Below are 25,617 nucleotides of genomic sequence, written 5' to 3' on the forward strand. Positions count from 1 at the left end.
CCAGGCAATCCGCGGTGGGGGGGAGGAGCTTCATCCCTCCCCCCAGAATCCTCCCCGGCTGGCTCTGCTCCACGGCGACTCTGTGGAGCCACTGGCCGGGGCCACCCACAGCCAGACATCCGGCTGCTGGGCTGCACAGGGACGCAAATGGTGGCCACTGTAGCCACTGCCATTTGTGTCCGTGTCTTTAGCTGTGATAGGCTACGTAAATATATATGTAGCCTATCATGGCTAAAGACATGGATGCAAATGGTGGTGGCTACGGTGGCCACCATTTGCGTTCCTTCCTATTGCCGTGATAGGCTACGTATATATTTACGTAGCCTATCACGGCCTCCGCAGGGACGCAAATGGCATCCCTGCGTTAGCCATGATAGGCTACATAAATACTTACATAGCCTATCACAGCCTTTCGAAAGAGGCAAATGGCGGCCGCAGATGCGGCTGCCATTCGAGGAGCACTGGAATGGCCGACAAAGGCAGGCTCCATTCCGGGCCCATTTCGCAGGGTAATGGGGTGGGTGGCTTCGTTCAGCCATGGATTCTGGGGGGCTGAATGCGCTGGCATTTGGCCTCCCTGGAATCCATGGTGGAATTCTCCAACATCCCTACTGTTGACATAATGGCAATCTGGGCAGTTTCTACAACAGCTCTACCCCGCTAGGCCTAGGTAATTTTCAGTTCAGAACCCACTCTTTTGCATTGGAGGAGTCTCCATGGCAGCCGCTGGAGGTTTGTCTCACAGGCACGTTACTGCAGTTTGAAGATGGCACTTCAAAGCATTCTGGTCTTGTGTTTGCAAGTTGTCTGCTTCTTCCTGACACAATTTTCGCTTCGCTTGCCCTAATGTTCTTATTCCTTAGATCAGCAGACTTGATGTACGCTGGAACGGGTGCTCTTATTTGGGCACAGTATGATGTTTTGAGCTGCACGAAGGGCTTTACGTCGACTTCAGATTTCAGCTTCTGTCACCCCGACACATTACAATACAGTGGCTTCGCAGATGGGGCATATGGTGGGAGTCCCTACTCCTCACCCTGTTCCACCAAAGTTTTGTCAGTCTTCCTCTGCAGGTCCAGGTGCTGCACGTTGTGAGGAATGACTTGGGCTGAAAGTAGGGATGGCGGAGAATTTCTCCACGAATCTTCGGGAGGCCGAGCGCCGAGGCATTCGCCCCCCCGAAAGTGTTGGGGAAATTCTCCACCGGCCCCCCGCCCCCCCCGGATGGGACTTACCATGGCCGAATGTCCCTCTCGGCAGCGGGTCCCGGCGGCGTTTCGGCAGCGTTTCGTGGGGGCAGGGGCAGCGGCCGGTCTCCCGACCGGCTGCCGCCGCCACCATTACAAAATAAAAAAGTAAAAAAACACACACAAACACACCCGTGATAGGCTACGTGACGATTTACGTAGCCTATCACGGCTAGATTTCCAAAGTCAGCCGTGATAGTCTACGTAAATCGTCACGTAGCCTACCACGGGTGACTTTGGGGGAAAAAAAAAAGCGCATACGCAAATGGCGGTGGCCCATGGGCGCCGCCATTTGCGTTCCTTATTTTGGCACATCTAGTCTACGTAAAGATTTACGTAGACTACGGAGAAATAAGGGCAACGCAAATAGCGTTCCCTTATTTTCGCCATAGTCTACGTAAATCTTTACGTAGACTAGACGTGCCAAAATAAGGAACGCAAATGGCGGCGCCCATGGGCCGCCGCCATTTGTGTACATGCTTTTTTTCCCCCCACAGTCAGCCGTGATAGGCTACGTGACAATTAACGTAGCCTATCATGGCTGACTTTGGAAATCTACCCGTGATAGGCTATGTTAATCGTTACGTAGCCTATCACGGGTTCCCCCCCCCACTTTTTCTTTAGCGGCCGGGGAGACGGGGTGTTTCTCCCCGGCCTGAATTTCAGCCGGGCGAGGCGGGGCGCCTCCCCCCCCAGCCTGAATTTTGGCCGGGTGAGGCGAGGTGCCTCCCCCCCCTCGCCTGAACTTTGGGGGGAGAAGCAAAGCGCCTCCCCCCACCACGAAGCAAGCTGCAGGACAAGGTAAGTCCCTTTCGTACATCCCTAGCTGTAAGCCAGCAAGGACCTGATCGAACAGGCCTTGGTTGAGGTGCAGGTGGTCTAGCATACCTGGCTGGAAGTAGCTTTATTGAGGTCCTCTCTGCTCCCACGGATCAATTGGAAGGCTTGGAATGACGTTGCCATTGGCAGGGCACGTCAGAAAGTGAACAGAGAAATGGCTTATGGCCTATGAAGATGGGGTGATGGATGCACCACCTACCAGGAAATTCTGTGGACAAGGAGGGAGTGTTACAGGCAGGACGGTGTCCGCCTGTCTCATGTAGGGAATAACATATTTCTGTCTGATCTGCAAAGGGGCCTGCGAGAAGTTCTTCTGCACAGGTGGGGAGAGTTTCACAAGCTTAGGCTTATGACTCCTGTGGCGGCTAGGATGGGCAAAAGCAGAAAGAGATTAAGGATGGTGTGCATGCAGAGGCACCTTATGGTGACAGGTGATGCCTGAGGCCCCCCAAATGGGTTGTGCAGCTCAGCAGGGGGATAAGGGTTGCCTGGGAGACCAACCCTCCTCACTCACCCAGTTGTGTGGCATCGGGAGGGGGTGACAGGGCAAGGTCTACCTCCCGCAGAAGGGGCAGTCCAGTGGGGTGGCGAGATCACTGTCACCCTTCAGGCTGCATGTGTTCTCTCCCAAGAAGTGCCAGCTAGTCACGGACACAGTCAGGTTCCCGTCCTAGGTACCCCTTTGCAGATATTATTAATAAATGTGGCCCAATTTTCAACCCAAACTTTGTTGTCTGCGTCTTCTTTAACCCATCTCTGCTCACAATGAAGCCCACCACCACTCTAAGTAATTTGTTCCATTGCTGAACTGCTCTTATCAGCTTCTGAATTAAGCACACCTTGGAATGCACCCAACACTCTCTGATGGCCACACATTATAAGTGCAGGAGTTCCTTGTATTTTAGGTAGGAATGTACGAAAGTCACTTACCTTTTCGAAGGGTGACAGTTGCGGTGGAGGGGAGGTGCTCCGTCCCTCCCCCGAAATTCTTTCCGGCTGGCTCCGCTCCGCAGAGATTCTGTGGAGCTGCCAGCTGGGGCCGCCCACAGCTGGACATCCAGCCGCTGGGCAGCCTGCAGGGATGCAAATAGTGGCTGCCATAGCCACTGCCATTTGCATCCCTGTATTTTGCCGTGATAGGCTACGTAAATATTTACGTAGCCTATCATGGCAAAAAAAAACAAACACCAGCAGATGCAAATGGCGGCGGCTATGGCGGCTGCCATTTGCATTCCCCTTTTTTTGCCATTTTAGCCTACATTAATATTTACGTAGGCTAAAACAGCAAAAAAAAAGGGGGAGAACGCAAATGGCGGCCACCGTAGCCACCGCCATTTGCGTTCCCTTCGTTAAGCTGTGATAGGCTATGTAAATACTTATGTAGCCTATCATGGCTTCCGCGGGGACGCAAATGGTGTCCCTGCGTTAGCCGTGATAGGCTACTTAAGTATTTACGTAGCCTATCATGGCTATATGGGAGAAACAAATGGCGGCCACAAATGCGGCCGCCATTCGCAAGTCAGTGTGGATGGCAGGAGGTAGGTGCTCCATTCCGAGCCCATTTCACGAGGTGGGGGGGCTTCATTCTGCCACGGATTTTGGGGGGCTGAATGCACTGGCATTCAGCCTCACCAAGATCCATGGTGGAATTCTCTGACATCCCTAATTTTAGGGAAAGTTATTCACCATTAGTAATGTCACTGAGGAAAGCATGATAAGCTCCCATGGAAATTAATATGGAAACCAGTGCCTTAGAAGTTTGCCGAAGTCCAAATGTGAATATCTTATTCAGGGTTAGGCAACCTGGTGCTTCCCAGATCTTTTGGACTATAGCTACCATAATCCCTGACAACTGACCATACTGGCTCGGGTTTACAGCACTTGTCCAAAACATCTGAAGGACACGAGGTTGCTTAACTCTATCTTACACAATCCTTTTCAATTTTTATTTGTGTGCATATATGCTGGCATACATATATTGTTATCAGTCCTGCACATTTAGAAGGAGTACTATATTGTAATAGCAAATGTATTATTACTACTACTTTAGTATTTATTGGCTTTTATTTAACTGGAGGCAAAGAGATGTATGTGCAGAACATTTTACAATTGGACACCCAAATAATTGAATATATCAATCTTCACAGTACCTACAATAATTATCCATGTGAATCAATCCTATGTAACTATGTGTTCCCCTTTTTTTTCGCCGTAATAGCCTACGTAAATATTTAAAAAATAGGGAACGCAAATGGTGGCCGACGTAGCCACCGCCATTTGCGTACACTGTTTTTTTTTAATTATTATTGGCTTGCCATGATAGGCTACGTAAATACTTACGTAGCCTATCATGGCAGCCTGCCTAGACGCAAATGGCGGCCGCTTCGGCAGCCACCATTTGCGTCCACACCAGCCAGTCTGCGGCAGGAACTCCGGCTGCGGATGGCCCTGGCCGGCTGCTCTGCGGAGCTGCCGCAGAGCAGAGCCAGCCGGGCAGGATTCCGGGGGGGAGGACCGGATTGCCTCCCCCCCCATCGAGGATTCCGGGGGGAGGGACGGAGCACCTCCCCCCCCCATGAACACAATCAATGAAAAGGTATGTGACTTTTGTACATCCCTAGATCTGTCTCCATTGCAGGGAGGTATTTTACCCTCTTCTCCCTCCGATTGAGAAATGTGCTCAAGCATTTACATGGCAGACACATGGTTTGAATTGAGGAAAGTCCTTCCTCTGCAAGCTCATAGCTCTATACTGGCATGTCACACTGCTGATATGGGGGTAAATGGGGAAAAAACACAAGAGGCATCCTGGTGGTTGATGACGTTGTGTAGAGGACTCACAAACCTCAGTGAGTGTCCAATCATGACCGTGCAATAAATTGTTCATGTAGAGACACCTCTAGTTTTCTATTAGGAAGGATTGGGGGATATTGGGGATCATTCAATCATGTCAGCCTCCACAGTTTGAAGTACTACAAGCCAGAAACAGGCATACTTCCTTACCTGCTTTTTGTAGGAACTAAGCCATAGTTAACATAGTTAAGTCTGACTGAAGTCAATAAGGACATAAACATAGAGAACAAAATGCATATTTGTACCAATCTGCCATGGCACACATGCCATTTTATGTATAAATGAAGTTGGATTTCTGTATCTGAGACCATTAATAGAAATCATGCTGTCATGTCAACAGAAGAAGTAAGAAGAATGGGAAAGGAAATAGCACACGATTTAGCACACACATCTAAAAATCCACAACCAGGATTTGGACCTGGGAAAATGTATTACTGGCATAAGAACCTGTTATATCCTGGCAATCCTACCAAAGAACTGTGGCAGTAAGTCTAGGAGCAGAAGAGAAATATGGCAGGAGACCAAAAGGTAATAAATGAGATTCAAGCCAAAGCTCATTTTAATTATTTCATCTCCTTCATGTGTCCTCTTTCCATTGGTGCACTGCAGTTCAAAGACAAAAGGAATATACTATCAATGGCATCTTACTGGGGGGTGATGATCATATACCCTTTAACATTTCACAGATGAAATTAGAAAATACTCCTGTGAATGCAGTAACTGAGTAGGCCCAAGGGTTTGGCCTGGTGGACAATATTGAGTCAGAAGTTGGGCCCTGGCATGTTAGGAGATGCACACATAAAATGTTCCATGTGGAGTGTTCTTCAGTAGACAGCTTGTGTGAAACTATGCCCTGCATTCTAGGGTATTACAGATCCCAGTCTCCTTGCAGGGCTGTTGGTAATGAGGAGAAAAATCACTGAAGACTGAAAGATGTATTGTATATTATTAGATCAACTTTTGTGGAGCAGCCCTATCCGTACTTTTGAGTTATGCAGAATTCTTCATGACATGATTCAGATTCGGATTAACAGTGCTATGTAACTGTTTGGAGAAGCTCCAACACCTACAGAAGTTGAACTAATGGGAAGCCTTACCTATATTATGTTTACAAGCAATGAGAGACAACTTTCAAATGTCAGCAGCAGCTGAGAAAAACTGCAGTGGGTAATAAAAAAGTGGTGCACTGAGTGAACGACAAGGGTGTTGCATACCCTGAATGGCAGGCATTGCATTGGAGGTAGGGGCAGAGCAGGCACATGGCTGCTGACTGGCCAGCAGTGCCCTACATAGGCACAGGCAGTGACGTCAGTGCAACATCGACCAGTAAGAGCCTCCCCATCAGTTGCTGCTCAGTAGTGGTCATCATGTAGTACCTCCCACATCTTTTCACCAACCACGATGGTCTATTTGATCGACAAACCAATAATAAAACAAATGTATTTGGTAGGAGGGAAATCACCAGCTGTTAAGCCCCACAAATATTTCACTATACTGAATACTAAAATACAGGTGATTCACAGTACAAAAAGCTTACTACTCTAAATATTTGGAAAACAGCTCACATGATTTCATACAGATTTTTTTTTTTTTAAATGACTAGGTAGGGTGGATCTAGCAGTTCAGGAATGACACTTTAGAATCCTAAACAGACTTACCTGGGAGTAAGTTCCATTAAACTCAGTGGGGCTTATTTCTAAGTAGACATATACAGGATTGTGCTGGTAAAATTGTTGCACTCATAGGTTTATATACAGGTTTTGTACACTTATTATATGAGGTGCCTATTTCTAGAACTCCAGCTTGATCATATTTTCATATATCTTTCTCTCTCTCTCTCTCTCTCTCTCTCTCTATATATATATATATATATATACACACACACACCCCTTTAAAACCAGGACTATCAGTCAGTAGAATATTTAAGAAGGCAGCACTTGTGAAACCCTTTTCTTTAAAAAATGGTCTGAACAGAATAATCAAAATGAATATCTATGCTGGTAACATCACTACAGTTATTATGATAGATAAAAAGTAGCCACATAAAATGCTGTCAAAATTATTGATAATGTTGCCCTCTCCTCCATTTATCCCAGTTGGTAATGACTCTTCAAGGGGATGCAGAGGTCTTTCCCTGCCATGTTATCTGGCTGGGATAGTTTTAACTGGAGATGGCAGGGATTGAACTTCCGACCATCTGTATGCAAAACATGTGCTCTACCGTTGAGCTAAGGGTCTTGCAAAACATGGGCAAATAAAGTGGGATACAAGAAGTTCAAATAAATGAAGCACAATCTCCAGTTTCACAGAGGTTTTAAAGGAATCTGTATAGTGTACATTCATTTTATGGATTTGCTCATTTGATGATACAGTGGCCACATGTTGTCCACAGAATTGCAGTTTTATTTTACACAGTATAATAATTTTCCACATTACTGTTTAAGATCTACTGCTTTACTGTACAAGTACCCAAGTTAATACTTGAACAAAGGGGAAGGCTTTAAATTAGTTAATTAATTATTAGAAAATGTCTACCTTCCTTGTACAACCAAATGAGTTACTAATTCTTTTTATTTTAATTTTCTCCCTTAACACTCATCTCACTAGTGCTATTAAACTCTTTGCTTGATCACTGAATCCCAAATCTGTAAATCTCATCTTCTCAGCAGGAGTTTTCTCACTGAGATCAGTTATGGAAAACCAAAGAGCTTTTAAAAATGTGGTTTGCAATCTTCCTGTCATATGCCCAGGAAAAACAGTTTTGGTTTGTTTATTTGTTTGTAAGCAGCCTTGTATATAGACATATGGATAAGGTTGTTCCACAAGAGTAAAACTCTGCATCTAAGGGGGAAAATATGCATAATAAAAAGGTACCTTCTCAAATCATCACATGTCTCATTTTCTTTTTCATTAATACAATACAAGTTAGGGCGCAATCCTATGGCCACTAGTCAGTGGTTAGACGGCCATAGGATAGGTAGGTTTCTGGGAACTGACTTTGGAGCCCCTGCTTTGAAGTCGGTTCCCTGAGAACTGACCTCCATTCCCTCCCGTGCTATCTCATAGGCAGCACAGAACAGCCCCATGCTCCGTGCTCAGAAGAGGAGCGTGGAGCAGTGGGAACGGGGCATTCCTGAGGGCGTGCCAGGGCAGGGAGGGCTGAAGTGCCATTCCGAAGCTTTCTATACATCAGCCAGAGCCCACCACCACCCCGCTCCACCTTCCCAAAGCTAGACACCTGAAATTGGCTGTCTAGCCATGAATGCAGGACTGCTGAAATGCGCAGGGGGAGATCCCCTCCGCACTGCTCCTGCCCTACATTGGATAGGCGGTCGCCTCCGAACTCAGAGGCGGCTGCCTATCACAATAGGATTGCACCCTTAGTTTCTTAATAAATTCCTGAATCATCAGTGCTAGCTGATATAACTGATGGTTGGCCAACAACACACAGTGTTTATTTTACAAACAATACATTTCTGGAGATGTCTGCCTGTTTGGTTATAATTGTTTAATACATAGTGAAACGTTCAGGTTGAGTAGAACCATTTTTTAAAAAAATTCCATGCAAATGTGTTTTGTTCACACTGACCAGAAAAATGCTTACTGCCGGCATTTTCATGGGTGAAACAACTTACTGTTTTAATGATTCTTATTTAGAGTGCTTTGTGTGGTATATAGACCTCCACCAAACCTTCCCTTTTGGTTACAGATAAGGAATAAGTTATAAGGATGATCTGGAAAAGAATCACCCGCAATTGAGTGATCTCCCTGTCTCCCTGCCTAGTATTCTACCACTTCTTTCTAATTATAATACAAGGACTGAACATCTAGGATAGGACATTGTACTGGACATTGTATTGGCCCAAAATGAAAAACAGAGGGTGTTAGAATTCTTGACTTTTTAAAAGTATAGTTCAGCTTGCTGTCATTCTTAATGGTGGGCTTAATGAAGTCCACAGGCCACACCCTCTGCCCCCCCTTAGTATATTTATTTATTAAATTTATTCCTATGGTTATTCAGGAACTGTCAATACATGTGAAAAGAACAAACCCAGACATCCTTTAATGAAGTTAGAGGGATTCTCACAAACTATTGCTACGAACTTCTATTTTGGTGGATGGGAACTGCCACAATATACCCTAAGTTATTCAGTGAAGAATTCCAGTACAGATGTTTATGGGAATTGGGAGGAAAGTGTTAGGCATCAGCAACAAAGCGTTCCTGAGTTCTTACGGCTTTTCAGGTAGACAATACAATATATTCTGATGTCCATTCAGAAGACTCACTGCATTCTTAGAGCCATTGTGTCATTCTTCTTCATAATATGTGCTTCTTTTAAAATATTGTATAACATTTTATTCTGTTTTTGTTCTGAGTAACTATGACTAAACAGGCTCATGTGATGTTTAAAACTTGTCATGCGATGTTTTAAATCAAGGGTGGGGAACCTTTTTTTCTGGGAGGGCCACATTCCTGTGGAGGTATTCTATTGTGGGGTTCATGGCAGTGGTGGGTGGGGCTGGAGTCAAAAGTGGATGTGGACACCCTTTTCCTCTCTCTCTTTCTTCCACCCCCGCTTTTTCCTTCCTGCCTACCTCACTGCTATGCGAGGAGCAGATTGCTCTTGCCAAAGGTTTGAACTGATCACTCACAGAGAGCTTCCTCCCTCCCTTCGATGGCTCTGTCTATTTCAACTTCCTCCATTATTCCCTCCCACCTGCCTTCTCTTTATCTGGGCTCCTCCCAACTGCATGAAATTAGGCCAAGGGCTATGTGGGCCCTTGGGATTCACACTCCTCACCCAGTGTAAATCATTAGTTTGCCTTTCACGTTTCTATTTTAAATGGGCAACGGTTCAACCATTTAACATTCTGACTGAGGAACAGGCTCTCTTATAGTGAGCGCTGGTGTATAAGGCTGGATCAACATGGCAGCAGTGATATATTTTCCTCTACCATGTGGAATGGTGCTGCGCTTGAAAACTGGACAGGGCAGAGACAAATGGCACCATCTTACTGATCTTCCAGAGATCATGGAGGAAGGAAGCAATTTCCCTTGGGGTGGACCCACATTTAGTCATACTAAGAGTAGACCCATTGAAATCAATGGGATTTAAGTTAGTCATGACTAATTTAAGTCCCACTGATTTCAGTAGGTCTACTTGAAGTATGACTAAATCCAGATCAAACCTATTGTGTGTGCGTTGGCCTCAAAGAAAAATGGAACAAGAATAACAGAAGACAAACTCACAATCTGGGAGAAGAGGAGGGGTAAGACTGAGGCAAGGATATGAGGAAACAAAATTTAAAAAGTCTGAAAAGTGGAAGAGTTGTACATGAAGAATAAACTGGAAGAAAAGAATGACAGAGGAAATATTCCAAGGAAAGAGATAATTCTAGCATTATATTTTGAGTCCTCCTTGGCTTGTATCAAGGTTTTAAAAGACAGAAAGGAGAGGAGTGGTTGAAATGGGTTTGAAGTTGCAAGTTTGCAGTGCTGATATTCAAAATGTTTCTGAAAACAGCAGAAATGTGAGATGCACAGAGAGTATAACTCAGTGTCTGAACACATGGAGTCACTAGTATCTCATTCTCTAGTTAAAGGCTGTCCAGGAAGATAGCTGGGAAATGGCAGAATCTACACTTGGAATTTCTGACATTTTAAAACAGTAGCCATTACTGTTGGGGCACAGGACATTCTTTGTATGCCATTATAGTTGCATCACAGTTCTCATTTTCTAACATTACTGATCTAGCAGTATATCTTCCATTTCACCACTGTGGGAATGTAATATATTCTCTAATGTGTTTTAACTTTACGTTCTCATTCTTTGTGTTTAGGATTTTTTTCTTAGCCATTATGTGGGACAGCCAATAGCAGTGGAGTGGGCATGAATGACTGCTCACTCTAACTAGGAATTTTGTTAAATCCCTTCTGTTTGTGTTCTGTTCTTTCCTCCATAGGGATATCAGGATTGTATTTAGTCTGGTCCCGGTTTTCTGGTCCACCCTTCCATTGATAAATGGTCAAGTTTGCCTGTGCCTGCTCTTTTCAAGGAGAGAGGGAAATCTCATTGAAAGCAAATTGCCTTTAAGGTTTCTTTCTGATTTAGAAGCATTGGAGACCCCCTTTCCTACCCAAGCATTAGTGCCTTATCTAAAGCAACTCCTTAAAATAAAATATTTAAAAATGGCCATGCTAAGCTCTGCATGATGAATTTATTCAGGGAGGGGGAAAAGCATTTTGAATAGCCCCCCATCCATCAAACTGGTGAGCAAAAGAGAGAAGCAGGCAGGGGTTAAGGATGACATTCCTCCTGTCATAGATAAAAACTCTTTTGCTGAAGTCAGCGGGAGGGGAGGTTCCAAGTACATGCATTGAAGGGGATGTGGGATCTTATGACTGCTACTCCAAGCAGACTTACAGTGCACTCCTATGCAAGCCTACTCAGAAGCAAGTCCACTGAATTCAATGGCACTTACTCCCAGGAAAGTAAAGGGTCAGGTGTATTTATGAAGCCACATGTTTCAATACAATCTACAAGTCAGTTCAGCCCAACTCCCTCTTTTAATGTTGATGGGCATCCTGTTGCAGTTAGAACTGACACTGGATTCTAAACACTTTGAGGACTGGAGCAGTAAAGCACAAGGTTTGTTGGGAAAGACAAGATGTCCCTGTGCGCCCTTACCGAGAGAGAGAGAGAGAGAGAGAGAGAGAGAGAGAGAGTCTTACAGCTGATGTGTTTATTCAGAAGTAAGCATTGCTGTGTTCAGTGGGATCTCAGAGAAGCATTGGGGATGGTTAACTAATTTATCTTAGTTAAACTAATTTTACCTTAGCCAAACTTAGCAACTAGTTTGACTTACAGCTCAAGTCTGTGCATAGCTACTCAAAAGTAAGTCCTACTAATTTCAATGACAGTTACTCTCAGGTAAGTGTGTATAAGACTGAAGGCAAGGATGCTACCAGTGGGCACTTTCCCTCTGTGCAGGCAACCCTTCCCTGCAGGCAACCTCCCAGGAAGCTTTCTGGAATAGCCATGAGAGGAACTGGAGCCCTTTTATGGAATTCCAGGAAGTTCACCAACACAGAAGACATTACAGCAGACTAGGATTTAAATTGAAAAAAAGAACACCCACACCACTCACTATGTTACCGGTAAGCACAATACTGCATGCCCCCCCCCCACACACACACCCATATTAAATTCATAAGGAAGTTGCTGCTTTGGCAAATAAAATTTTTAAAGTTGAGGAAATCACAGAACAATCAAGACTCATTTGAATCCATTTTGGATTTCTCCAGTATCCCTAGTCAGCCTCTCAGGAGCCTCAACATAGAGTTAAGATTACTCAGTAGATTCAAAATGTGCTTTGCAATACTGGGATAAAACACTGAAAATAAAAGAGTTATGGTGATGTTTTCCTAATGTTATTTTTGAAGGTGTAGCTTGGCCCCATGAGACCTTGGAGAACTGCTGAGTATATATGGTCTGACTCAGTATAAGGCAACTTCAAGATGTAATGGTAGCTTTAAAAATTTGCCTCTAAGTAGCTGAAATTTAGAGAAAATCTTTCAACCAAATGTTTAACTTTTAGAGCCAGTGTGGTGTGGTGGTTAGAGTGTTGGACTGGAACTTGGGATATCTGGGTTCTAGTCTCCACTCAGCCATGCAGCTCACTGGGTGACTTTGAGCCAGTCACAGACTCTCAGCCTAACCTACCTCACAGGGTTGTTGTGAGGGTAAAATGGAGAGGAGGAGGACCATGCTGGCTGCCTTGGGTTCCTTGCAAGAGTAAAAAAAGGCAGGCTATAAATGCAATAATAAATAAATACAATAATAAATAAATACAACCAACACTTAACAGCAGCCATTCCCTAATATACTCTCAATTTGAGAAGGAATTGTGATCTTGCAATTACAAGAGTCAGATATGAGTCAGTGAGTCAATAAAGGTGTATAAAATAATGTACCAAGGGGAAATAAGTAATGGCTTCACCTATATTACAGGGAGAATGTGACTCCCTTGTTACAACAGCTTCACTGGCTACCGGCCTGTTTCTGGGCAGAATTCAAAGTGCTAGTTATGATCTATGAAGCCCTATAGAGTTTAGGACCAGGCTACCTGGAAGACCGCCTTCTCCCATATGAACCTGCCCAGGTCTTCAGATTGTCTGGAGAGGCCCTTCTTTTGAGACCACCACCTTCAGAGGCACATTTGGTGAAAATGTGAGAAAGGGCCTTCTTGGTGGCTGCTTCCAGGCTGTCAAACTCCCTGCCAAGGGAAGCTAGGTTGACTCCCTCTCTGTTGCCCTTCTGCCAACATTAGTTTTATTATTATTTTAATCAGGTTTTATTTATGAATGTAAGCCACCTTGAGTGCCATTTTTCTTGGTAGAAAGGCAGGGTACAAATCAAATCAATAAATATTATAAACTGTCATGGGATGGCACTGAACAGTTTCACAAATTGTCACAACAAGATACTTTTTGCATAGGCTTCTCATTCTAATTGAAATTCTGATTGTAGCCGATCCTAATACCCTTCCATTAGGCACTACAATGCTAATTATTTTCAAAACTATTTGAAAGCTTTTGCTTCATTTGTGTGGGTGGAGACTACTATAATGTGAGCTATTGAAAGGCAAGACATAGAGTTCTTCTATTTCCTCCATCAAAAAAAGGTAAGTAGGGAAAAAAGTGCTAGCATTAATCCTGGAAAGTAAAGGAAAGGTTCCTCTTGTGCAAGCACCAGGTCATTACTGACCCCTAGAGGGACGCCGCTTGCACTGGTGTTTTCATGGCAGACTATAGCGGGGTGGTTTGCCATGGCCTTCCCCAGTCTTGACAGGAGGCCAAAATAAACAGAAAAGAATGCCAACCTTGGCTACAACCTTGACAAAATCCCTACTGAAGAAGATTTTAAAGACATCAATTACATTTGGCTGGGATTGCTAGGTGACTAATGACAGTATATCAATTATTTTTCGCACTCATTTTGAATTAGCTGTGTTTTAATATAATTGTTTCCTTTCTTAGAGACATTATTGTCTCTTCCTCTACACATCTTCTCTATCTTCCAGCCATTTGCCTTGATTACTGTAATTTTTTAAAAGATGCTCTTTGGTATATGTCTTCTAGATTTCTGACAGCTCTAGAGGTCATACTAACATATAACAGATTACATGGACATCTGACAGCAGAAATTACTCTGTTAGTATAGTATTACACTTCACAAATTCCTTGATATAACGATACTGATTAGAAAACAGATTTTTAAATAGCTTAAGAGCGGTGCAGTTCCCACACACACTACAGTGGCCACATGGATAATCTCCAATCAACTTTTTACCATTTATACTAGAAGGCACCAAAGGGGAAGAAGCCCTCTCAGATTTGCCATAGGAACAGCTATAAATGATGGATACCAAAAGAAAAAGAACAAAACCTGTGAAAGACACTGAATGCAAAACAAAAGTGTGTTTCTATTGGACACATATTTTTTATAATGTATTGCATTCCTGTTAATAAAGGTATTGACTGGGACAAAGAGTTCACCCATAAGCATGGGATTGATTACATATAACTGTATCACTCTACAGATAATAGTAAGAACTTGCTGTAGTTAAAAATACTCCTTTGTATCATTATAATCCCTGCACAAGCTGCTGCTCCTTTTCCTTTGTATTTTCTTTTAAACTGGTAAGGAAAGTATGATGTAACAGGCTGTTGCTGTCCTGCTTTTACTATGTCTATTTCTCAATGTAAATGAATTTCCTCTGGATTAGTAAATGGGTGTGAATGCACCTTTGCCAGGTGTAAATTCATTGTTTCCCACGTTTTGAACTGAATTGGCAAAGCACAAAACAAAACCCAAACTAGATGGACAATCAGAAGGTGACAATGACTACCAACAGGGCCAGGCCAAGATATTTTGTTGCTTGAGGCAGCAAATAGTAGTACCCCCACCCATCAAGCTGTATAGAACCCAAATCTAGCAGGGTTATTTTGGCACTCAGCAGAAAATCCCTCAAGCATGTTTCCCCTTCTCTGGCTATAAAAATGCTGCTGCTACTACCACTTCCACAACAAATTAAACTAACAATTTGTTGTCCTTCTATGACATCCCAAATCAAAGCCACCTCAGTCTGCCTAATGGTAGGGCCAGCCCTGACACCTGGTCCATACTTGCTGGCATCCCGTACAAATACATACACACACAAAGAGAGAGAAGCAAGTGAATGACTTGGGTCTGATCTGAATGGGGCGGTTGGCAGTCAGTGCACATGTAGAAAGTGGAAACAACATTTGTGTAGTGTGGTGCATCCAGGCAGGAGCTGTATACATAGATGCCATGACTTGTACAGTCACAGTGGTACTTTAGGCTTACTTTATTGTGCACATTGCAGAAAATGCATGGACAACCCTCATCTGGAGGTGATCGTTAACACTGGTGCCATTTCAGTTCATAGAAATGGCATTTCAACACGAGCGCTGCCAGATTATGAACCTGCCAGTGCCCTCAGACATTCTTGTAACAATGAACTGTACCTGAAAGTCAATGTTATTAAAAAGAAATTCTGTCCCCTAGTTGCCAATTCAACAATAATTAATGGATATTCCACAGAGCACAGAAAAGGACAAAAATGCAAATTGTTCTCCCTCCTCCTTCCATTTCTACTGTGAGTTAGGCACTAGAATTAAAATGAATGCTGAAGTGAGAATGCATGCAAGAATGTTGTGAACCTGGATGTTGAGTTCCTGTAAGACTTTCTCATTAGATGAGTCTCCAGGTTCTGGCTTATTAAGCGTCCAAACTATACTTCATGATCTTTATTACCAGCCACACTAACAACGCATAAGAATAAAGTGAGCTTTTAATGACATCTTTAGCATGCATCTCTTTTTTTCTCTACCTTATTACCACCAGGCATGTGTCTGAAAAGTCAGATAGCTATGACTCCCCTAAAACACTTTGTTGAACCTAAGCAAAAGTAGCCTGCCTGTGACTGACCTTCCTTCTTCCAAGCTTAGATTGCAAGTGTAGCAGGCAAGAGTTGTTGGGGTTCTTCTTCTTTTTGTGCAACCGAAAAGGATATGTACTGTCCCTACAATGCTAGGTTGATATATGGATTGCAAAAAACTTCTACAGAGGGAAGAATAAGCACATGGGTCAAATGCAGAATACCTTATTTTTTTATTTTGGCAATTAAGAAAGCCTGAAGTGAAGTTCATTTAAGATTCATGTTCTAAATTTTCCTTACAACTTAAGACATTTCATATCATTTCTATATTCATGTCAAAATCTATAGTGGCAGATTCAAAGCTCCATAACACAAGACTACCTAGCCCAGCTTCCTAGTTTAAGAATATGGTATTCACAGAACATCATCAGCACAGATTAGCTTGACACAGGGATTCATCACATGGAGCTTTTATCCTGTGATTAAGATTGCTCCTTCATGGAAGTTTGTGAGCTCTTTACATGACGCCGTGACCCTGCTCTCAGCCTCCTGCACTAAATGCCCTTTGTTCCATTTTTAAATGGATTGCAGATAATGAGCTATTAAATTACACATACACACACGTTGTGTTCCACTTCAGTTTCTTTGTGAAAAGAGTTAAAGCAGCAAGAAGAGGAGCGAGATCAATGAAAGATAATGGAAGACTCAGATACGGGGAGAAGGGTGGTGGGAAGGAAGCACATGTAAAGGGAGTCAGTGGTGATCCTGCATTTAAAATGGAAGCAGAAAGCCCCATTTTAAATGCAGGATCTTAGGCTGGTGTAGAGATGCCTTTATTCAGAGTATGTAGCTCCAGATGGCAAATGCCAAAATCAAGATAAGCCAAGATTTCTTATTGCACATCTCCATTTATTAATTCTTTAAATCTGGAAATGCTTCAGTAAAATGACTTATTTTGTCCAATTTATTTTAAATAACAAAGCCTATTTTTGTGATGAAAAGCCTACATTAAAGTTTAAAATTGGTCTGATTTTAGAGTCCAGTGACATTTCATGTTAGACCAAATGAATACAATAGTTCCAGATAAACCATGAATCTAGATATTCAATGAAACTGTTGGGGTGGAGGACATGGGATCACAGCAGCAAGTCTGCTCCCAACCTTAAACGTGCATCCATTTTAAAGGTCAGCATAATCACCAATTGCATAAAGAGGGAAGCAGAATAGGGAAGGTAAAGAATGAAGACTGGGCCAATACAAACCATGGTTTGCTGTTATGAGAATGAGCAAGCTCAAGCCTCATAGTCAAGCTCCTCCCTTTCCACTGCCCTTTGCTCACAAAAGGAAGCCATGTTAAAGCTATTGGTCATGCTTCTGGTTCTCTTTCTCCCTGCCCCTGTTTCTTTATTTTTTATCCTTTTCATTTGCTTCTTTTATTTTATTTTCCCATTGCGTTAAATTTGATTCACCATTTAAAATCAACTATAATTACTGGGGATGGAAGGGAGTGGTTTACTGGATGAAAGGTTTGGGAAATGGAGGGTTTTGTGACTCAGGAAATATCAGATTTGTTGCCTTTTTGTTGATTATATTATTGAAAAGTCTGTTATTCTCCTTTCAGTAGAGCTGTGTCAATAACACTGCTTTATGGTCTAGGGTAGGCATGTGCCCTGTTTTACAGAGGACACTCCTCTATTTGAAGGTGTCCTTTATCTGAAAGGCTGTCCAGTCCAAGTCCAGTTTAAAAATAAGAAGGAAAAGCAGAGACCTTAAAGTTGTCCATCAACAGTTAGCAGCTGGACAGCAGATTGACCAGGCACACACATCACTTGGTCAGTCTTCCCCACTATGGCAAGATTGTATTCTTATTTATATTATAGTAATTATTTCTAAATGTTCATCTATGTGTATAAATTAACGTATGCAAATTCTATGCAAATCTCTGCCCTCTTTTGTCCTCCTTTTTGGTGATACATTTCCTCTTTTTTGGCACTGCATAAGTGGCAACCCTAAGGGTGAACGTACTTCTATGTATGTTGGATTCGACGGTCTTATCGGCCTCTTCCAACTCTACTATACTATTCTATGATTCTATGTGTACTATGCATCATACTTAACTGTGATATAATTTGTAAATTGCTTTACAGGATTAATATAAAACTATTAAATTAGAACACAGACATTTACTGGGAACAACCACCCATGTTAGACAGCAACCTGGTGGATAAAGTTGAAAGGTTAAAAAAGGCTAGATGAGAATGCACCTAGAAAATACAAAGACATTATGAAAAGCAGTCACACATTTAGCCTGAAGCAACATGGATAACCAGGACATCATTCTGTATAATGACATCTGGGTCAGAACATGAGTCATAAAAGAGACAGCTAAAGAAATAATAGCTGAAAGCTGTCACCTACAAAGATCACACAAAACTAAATTGGAAATGAACTACTTGGTCATCTCACCTTTCCTGTCTACCAATAGACGATTTTCTTCTGCAGTATAGATATCTTTCATTTTATGCACTTCTTCAGTGGTGGAATTTTTCCCAAGGGCCTCCAAAAACTTAAATACATGCTGATTATTTAATTCTACTTCTTTTATTAAAGAGGGGAAACTCACTGGGAAAACATGAAGTGAAACAATACGCATTGAACTGCTCTCAGAACTCTTGCCAGATCCTGCAAAGTATAACTATAGACAAAGTACCTGGTAAAGAGATTTAACAGTATGCATTACAGAACTATAATGATCAAGAGACCAGACTGGGAGCATGGATTAAACAAAACAGTTGTTTAATGAGACTGAGTAGCAGCAGTACCTATCAAAGAGGATAAGATGACAACTTGGGAAAATACTTATGTTTGAAGATCTTGTCCTCTGTCCATTATCATATGTTCATTTAATTGGTGAAATACAATGTTCTGATCTATTTTCTTCCATATTGGCTACAGCTATCACTGTGTTGTGGAAGAAATCAAAGACTGTCAAAATCTCTCCTTAGCCAACAGCACAGCTATTTCCTCCTCACTCCTGAATTCTCTATAATTATATGGTACTCAATTACCAGGCATTATATGAACATATGAAGCTGCTTTATAATTATAAGTCAGTTGGTCCATATCATTCAGCACTGTCTACTCTGACATAGCTCTCTATGGTCCCAGTCTAAGGAATCGTCCAGCCCTGCTACCTGATATCCTTTTAACAGAAGATGACACAGTCTGAATTTGGGAACACCTGCCTGCAAAACACATGCCCTACCATTGATCTATGAGACAAACAACACATGTTCAGATGAACTGGAATGTAAGAAGTGCAAAGAAATGATGTTCTATATGCTTGTACAATTTCCATTTTCGCAAAGGTTTAAACAGAACAATCCTGCTGGTTAGGGGAGGTTGTTCTGATGTCAGAGCCACCAGAGTATCCAGAGCCCTGCTGGGCTCACACTGGCAGGGCATATGGAGGGAGGAATGGCATTTTCCCCCTTCCATTCTTTTTCTGGGTGTGTTTTATCTTTCTTTAACTCTTTCCCTCCCATTGAAATAATGGGATGGAAATGAAATATGTCAGCTCCAGGGCCAGTATAGTTAATTCTCCCCCACATTCTGGTTGTGGACTGGGGGCACAGGGCTGTATATCCATGGTCTACCCCTGGCCCACCCTCTTTCTCCCTCTGTTGACATCAGAAAGGGAATGGCTGTGGGGGTTTCTGTGGGGAGTAGGAAGGGGCATCCAAGTTGGGATCTCTGTCTCTGCCTTCCAAGGGGGACATCCAACAAATCCTTGGCCCTTGGGATGCCCTGCCAGGGCCTGTATGACTGCAGCCTAATGAACTAGTACAGTGTACATTCATGTTATACCTCAGTCATTTGATTCTAAAACAGACATATTCCCTCACTGAGTTGCAAATTTTATTTTATGGAATATGATCATTTTTTTCCATATTAGTGTTCAAGATCTATTGCTTTGCTGTATAAGTGCTACCCAAGAAAGAGAAACTTTTAATTTTAGTTAATTAATTATAGGAAAATGTTAATTAAATTTTAGTTATTTTGTTATGGTCTTCCCAGTGTATGTATGAAGTGTATATGAGGCATATAGGACATATGTGCATGCAGAGCCAATCACACATGATATTCTGCATTTGGTGGGAGGATGCATGGACCCAAGCCTACATACTGGTGGGGTATGTAGGTAGTATGTATGTATGTAGGAGGTAAACCACCCCTCATTTACTAAGATGTATTTTATTTGACAGATATGATGCTGTGTCAACCTTGCTTGTATAAAAGAGTGTACAGCACACTCCTCATATATTGTATGAAGCCAAGTCATACAGTTTTGCCAATAAAAGCAGTGAGAGGATTCCAGTCTGTGTAAATCTATACCTAGCATTATTTGCATCCACAAGTTGTGCCATAACATGATGCAATGGCCATTGGCTTAGTTGACTTCAAAGGTGGATTAGACAACTTCATGCAGGATATTAACACCTATTAACTATGATCATATTTGTATTGCATTTTATATTTTTAACTGTTCATGTGGCATTTTAGTCTTTTAACTGTTTGTAATCCGTCCCCTTCATGGATCACTGCCTTGTTGTGGCGAAGGGGCTTGCGTAACTCAGTGAAGCCATAAGCTATGCCGTGCAGGGCCACCCAAGACGGACAGGTCATGGCAGAGAGTTCTGACAAAATGTGGTCCACTGGAGAAGGAAATGGCAACCCACTCCAGTATTCTTGCCAAGAAAACCCCATGGAACGTATCACAAGGCTAAAAGATATGACGCTGGAAGATGAGCCCCTCAGGTCGGAAGGTGTCCAATATACTACTGGGGAAGAGCAGAGGGTATTTCCAAGTAGCGCCAGAAAGAGTGAATTCTATTTGAGATTCCTTAACTGGTGATGCTGGGGAATGAATCTGGGACTTTATGCATATAACTTAGAGGTGTGTGCAAATTGCCACTTGAAATTCTCCACTTTATTTGTGGGCAGAACAATCTGGGAGACAATTTCACTGAATTTCTCCAAGGGGAGGAGAAATTCTCAACAGTTTCTCCCAGGCAGGGCTCCCCATTGGCAGGGCTTGTAGCACAGCTTCTTTCTTTTTTGGTAAGGGTTTTGGGGGATTTTGTGCTGCAACGGCATCAGTTATCTTGGCAAGCTGGTCCCCAATTTGCATCCACTGCAATGCAGGTGGGGGCAGTCTTGTGTCAAATTCCAGTGATGAGGTGGAGTTAATGCTATGCCAAAATCTGTCCTCCAATTTCCTGAAAGTTTTCTCCCCCATGAAAGAGGCTTCCATTGTTCTGCCTCATTCAGGATGTATTATAATTTATTTTTCTGGTGGTTTTGAGCTTACCTAACCACAGCTAGCCTCCCAGGCTGCCTGCATGTCCTGATCTGAAAAAGCCCTATGAGAGGAATTACCTCATGGTGCTTTAATTGAAGTGTAGGAAGCTGAGGAGGCTACTGGCAGCCAGAGAGATTATTGTACAATGAAAAACAGGACATTTGTGCTTACTCCTCAGCCACCTTCTAAGTAAGGTAAGCCTAAGAAACCCAAACCCAACACATGAGAACTTCACTGAAATGTCTTCACCATTAAAATTCTTTTTGAAAGCAATTCCTCTTCTATCAAATTGAATGAGAATGGTAAAAAAAAAATGGAGAAATTTTCAGCATGGCATTAATATAAATCATATTCTCCACCAATGAGCTATGGCCTGTGATGTAGTTTGCATCATAACATACATGCAGTCTTTATCACCATAACCAAATACTAGATGCCTTGTCCATGGAAACTCTGCAGTGAGGAAAGATAAGGAAGTATGACCAAACATAAGGGACAGTAGTAGGCAATCTGGTAGTTACATAATACATTTTATCAATATGACTGTTCCATTGTCTTGCTAATATCTAAACTTACTTATATTTAACTTGAGCAGGAAGAATCAGGTTCTTGCCTGATCACTTGTACAATCACTTACGTCACTTGTACAATCACTTACATCACTTGTAATTTGGAAATAAGTGGTTGCTGGACAAAGTACTGTTGGCATCATTTTTGCATGTACTTTGGGGTCATAGAAATAATGCACTTTAACTCATACCAAACCACATGATTAGGGATTTGACTTTTTTCCAATATGTGTATCTGCATGATCTGTGCTGATGGTTATAACATGAGTACAATTAATCAACAGAAGCTCATTCTCAACAAAGCACAGTCCATTTGAATGTTTATTGTTCTACTACTAACCTCCCAAATTTCATTACACAAGTGCTAGATGGATTACTAATGGAGTATCAGAACATCAGAGCCAAGTATCATTACTGGGGAAACCAAAGATATAAGGAACTTCTGATCAATTAAGCAGCCCATCATACCCTGTACTTATATGAACCATGCCTGGCAATGGATCTGTTTCCCATGCGCTCTAGCACTGTTTTTCCACAACTATGCTACCAAAATCCTTAAGAGGAGAATGAGATCTTTCTTTGGTAAACATACATATAACCAATAAACTCCAAATACTGATAGTTCATAAACACTAACTATGAAAATCTGCCTGAAAAATAAATTTAAAAGCAACATTTAAAGCTAAGGCTAAAATTCTGTGCATACTTAACTTGGTCTCATTAAACACAGTGGGAAGCTTCAGGTCTGTTATATAGATATAGATTTTTCTTGTTTGGTTTATTACTTTTCTCACCATAATTCATTTTGCTTAACAGTTCAAACTCGATGAAAACAGACCGCAAAGATATCATATGTTTGCTGCATATGTGCATAGAAAAAACTGGGTCTGAAGAGGAGCCCAGAATAATGCAAGAAGTAATAAATATTTCAGTTGGACTGATATATTAGTTTAATTTTGAAACAAAAGGAAAGATAAATTAGGGAAAAATCAATGCACATGTAAATGAAATGTTAGGCAGATGCAGACTTGGGGAAATGTGTATGTTACACCAAAGATACTGACTCCAAGATTTCCAATAATTAACCCTAAAAGGACCTAACGTCATTAAATATAGTCTTGTTACTTGAAAGTTCATAAATCAAAAGATTAAGAGTTAGTTGAGCTCACACATAATTACAATGCTTATACTAAGAAGCTTTTGCTTACAAATGAAATGGCACAATGATATGGCTTGGGTCCGGGTGTGTGTGTGTGCTTATTGCTATATAAAGCTGCCATTTCTTTGTCCCTGAGGAAATAGGGACAATCTGGGACTGATAAAGCTATCACCACCTGCATACTGGACTTGTCTCATCCTGAGCAGTAGACAGGATTGGGTATGTGTGTTTTAGTTCCTAAATTGCCAATTTCTTGATAATAACACTTTTGGAGCACTGTGTCATGAACCTTTCTCAAAAGGATTTGTAGACCCAGACATCATTGCATTGATTAATCAATGCATTGCATTGGACTGTGGGCACTCATATGCATGAGTGAGGGAGTAACCTCAGGGAATAAGTCTTTCCTCAACATAGGCTGCAATGCTTGGGAACAAGTTTCATCGAACTCAGTGGGACATACTTCTGAGCAAACCGGAATAAGATTGTGCCAAAAGAGGAATAAGCTTGGCAATACCCAACTATCTCCAGAACTGTGGAGTTTCAATTATTTTTGAAGGGATTTTAACACTGGTTGCATCTCTTATCAAGTATTACCCTCCTGACTATACATAGTATTTTGCAAGACTCATACACAAGAGCAGCAATGACAACAACAAAACCTGATAATGGATGTTCAAGGGGTATTGCTTTGAATTAATACATTATTAATACAGAATTAATACAGAATTAATACATTAATACATTTCCACAAGGCCAATTGCCATTTTGAGATGAACCAGTCCACCGGACTCATCTCCCCAAAGAGTTTATTATCATGGTCCCCATTAAGCCAAAAATCACTTAGCTGTATATAAAGGAAACAAAATGTGCTACAGTGACTCTCCAGAATTTGCTGAAACTCCAGATATAAAGATAGACTGCAGATATCAACATTCACACAGGAATGCTGATAATTCCAGATGAATGTGTGGATGCCTCAGTATTCCTATCTATGTACCCATTTGGGACACACACACACGCGCGTGCGTGAAGGCTGAGTCCTGACTGACAGAATTCACCGTGAGATCTCAGAGTTTTCTCCGAATACTACCAATAATAAATATACGGGATGGTCGACATGCGCCAGACATCCGCCAAGATGTGCATCGGGATGTGTAGGTGAAAGAGAACTAAGGGGGCTGAGATTGATGGAGGAACACGAGCATCACCAGCTGCCCAGAAGCAGAGGAGGGAAATGTGGGTGGATGGCCGCAGCACGGAGCTCTCGCAATAGGACGCCGCCGGCGGGCGGTGGCTGGATGGCTGCGGCGGCGGCGGCACCCCCTCACCAGGCGGGCAGGGGCTCTGGTGAGCGCCCTTGCTCTGCTCAGTTCACACCACCCCGCGCGCGCTTTTTCGCCCGCTCTGAGGCGGAGATTTCCTCCCCTCCCCCCTCGCCCGCTTCATCCCCGCGCTCGCGCCTGGCCCCTGGTGCGCGAGGGGGATCAAAGAGAAGGGGCGGCTCTCGTCAGCAGAGGTAACAGAAGGCGAGAGAATCTTCCCGCCAACAGGAGGGCTTTCCCTCCCCACCGTCCCGCCCTCCCCTACTTAACCAGACGTCCCCAACTCGTCTCGCTCGCTCCAGCTCCGTCAAACACCAGCTTCCATTAAGCCACGGGGTTGCTTTCCCACCACGAAGCGCCTCTCAACTGGCAAAGAATTGCCCCCTTCTTTCATATCACATCCTCCTCTCCCATAATCTAAATAGCCCACATATTCTGAGTGCACCTTATGTTGGAGAGGGGGGAGGGGACGGTCTGTTTCCCCCCCCCCATATTTTATTTTGAAGGGGAGTTTTGGCCAACATACACTCGCCCGCTCTCCGCCCCCTCTTGAGAATGAGCTTGGTATATCTGTATCGAAAAATCTATCCTCTGAGCTAGACGCTTGGAAGACAAGGTGTTTCACCCTCTTCCCAGCCTTGGCTTTTCTACGAGAAAACTCACAGGAGCAAGTCTCTGTCATGAAGCGAAAGATGAGAGGCTCCTTTGGGAAAATGGGGAGGGGGATATATATAAAATAGTTCCTCAACCAGCACAGATCTGTCTGGGAAGCCGAGCAGTGATAAGGCATTTTACCCTCTCCTCCAGCGCCTTGAAGGGGAGGGAAGAATCACAACTCCCCCGGCCCTAGACAGTACCAGTTGTTTCAAGGCTGGACCAAACTTAAAAATGCCAATCCCTAGAGTAGCAGTTTTGCTTTTCAGTTACTGGATCTCTCCCTGCACACACACACACACACACACACACAGCCTGACAAAGCCTCGTTCTTTAATGATTCCCTTATCTCAGGAAGACGAGTCTCCCAACTTTTGCAAACACATGGGGAAGAAGGCATCTTTTCCAAGGCATAGAATGAATACATTCATAAGTTACCTGACTGTCCTTCCTCTATATCTGGGTTAAGAAATCAATACATTTAAATAATCTAATCTGTGTAAATCTGATGTATTTATCTGTTTCTTCTCCTATCCATCTGCTTACCCATTGCAGATACAGATGCATCTGTCTAATCTTTCTATATCCTATCCCCACGGTTCATCCGATAAATTCAGAGGGCCATGAAGTCCCCCCTCCCTTT

At 42.7% G+C, this 25,617-nt stretch overlaps 1 protein-coding gene across 2 annotated transcripts in view; it reads right to left on the reverse strand.

Annotated features, from left to right (window-relative positions):
* Nucleotides 1-25,617, reverse strand: part of EDIL3 (EGF like and discoidin domains 3) — a 424,305-nt gene that overhangs the window by 397,332 nt on the left and 1,356 nt on the right. The window lies entirely within an intron of this gene.

Source organism: Heloderma suspectum, chromosome 2 (genome assembly GCF_057233095.1).
Source record: "Heloderma suspectum isolate Gila_16-S chromosome 2, 16-S_ref, whole genome shotgun sequence".
In the NCBI taxonomy this organism is placed as follows: Eukaryota; Metazoa; Chordata; class Lepidosauria; order Squamata; family Helodermatidae; genus Heloderma; species Heloderma suspectum.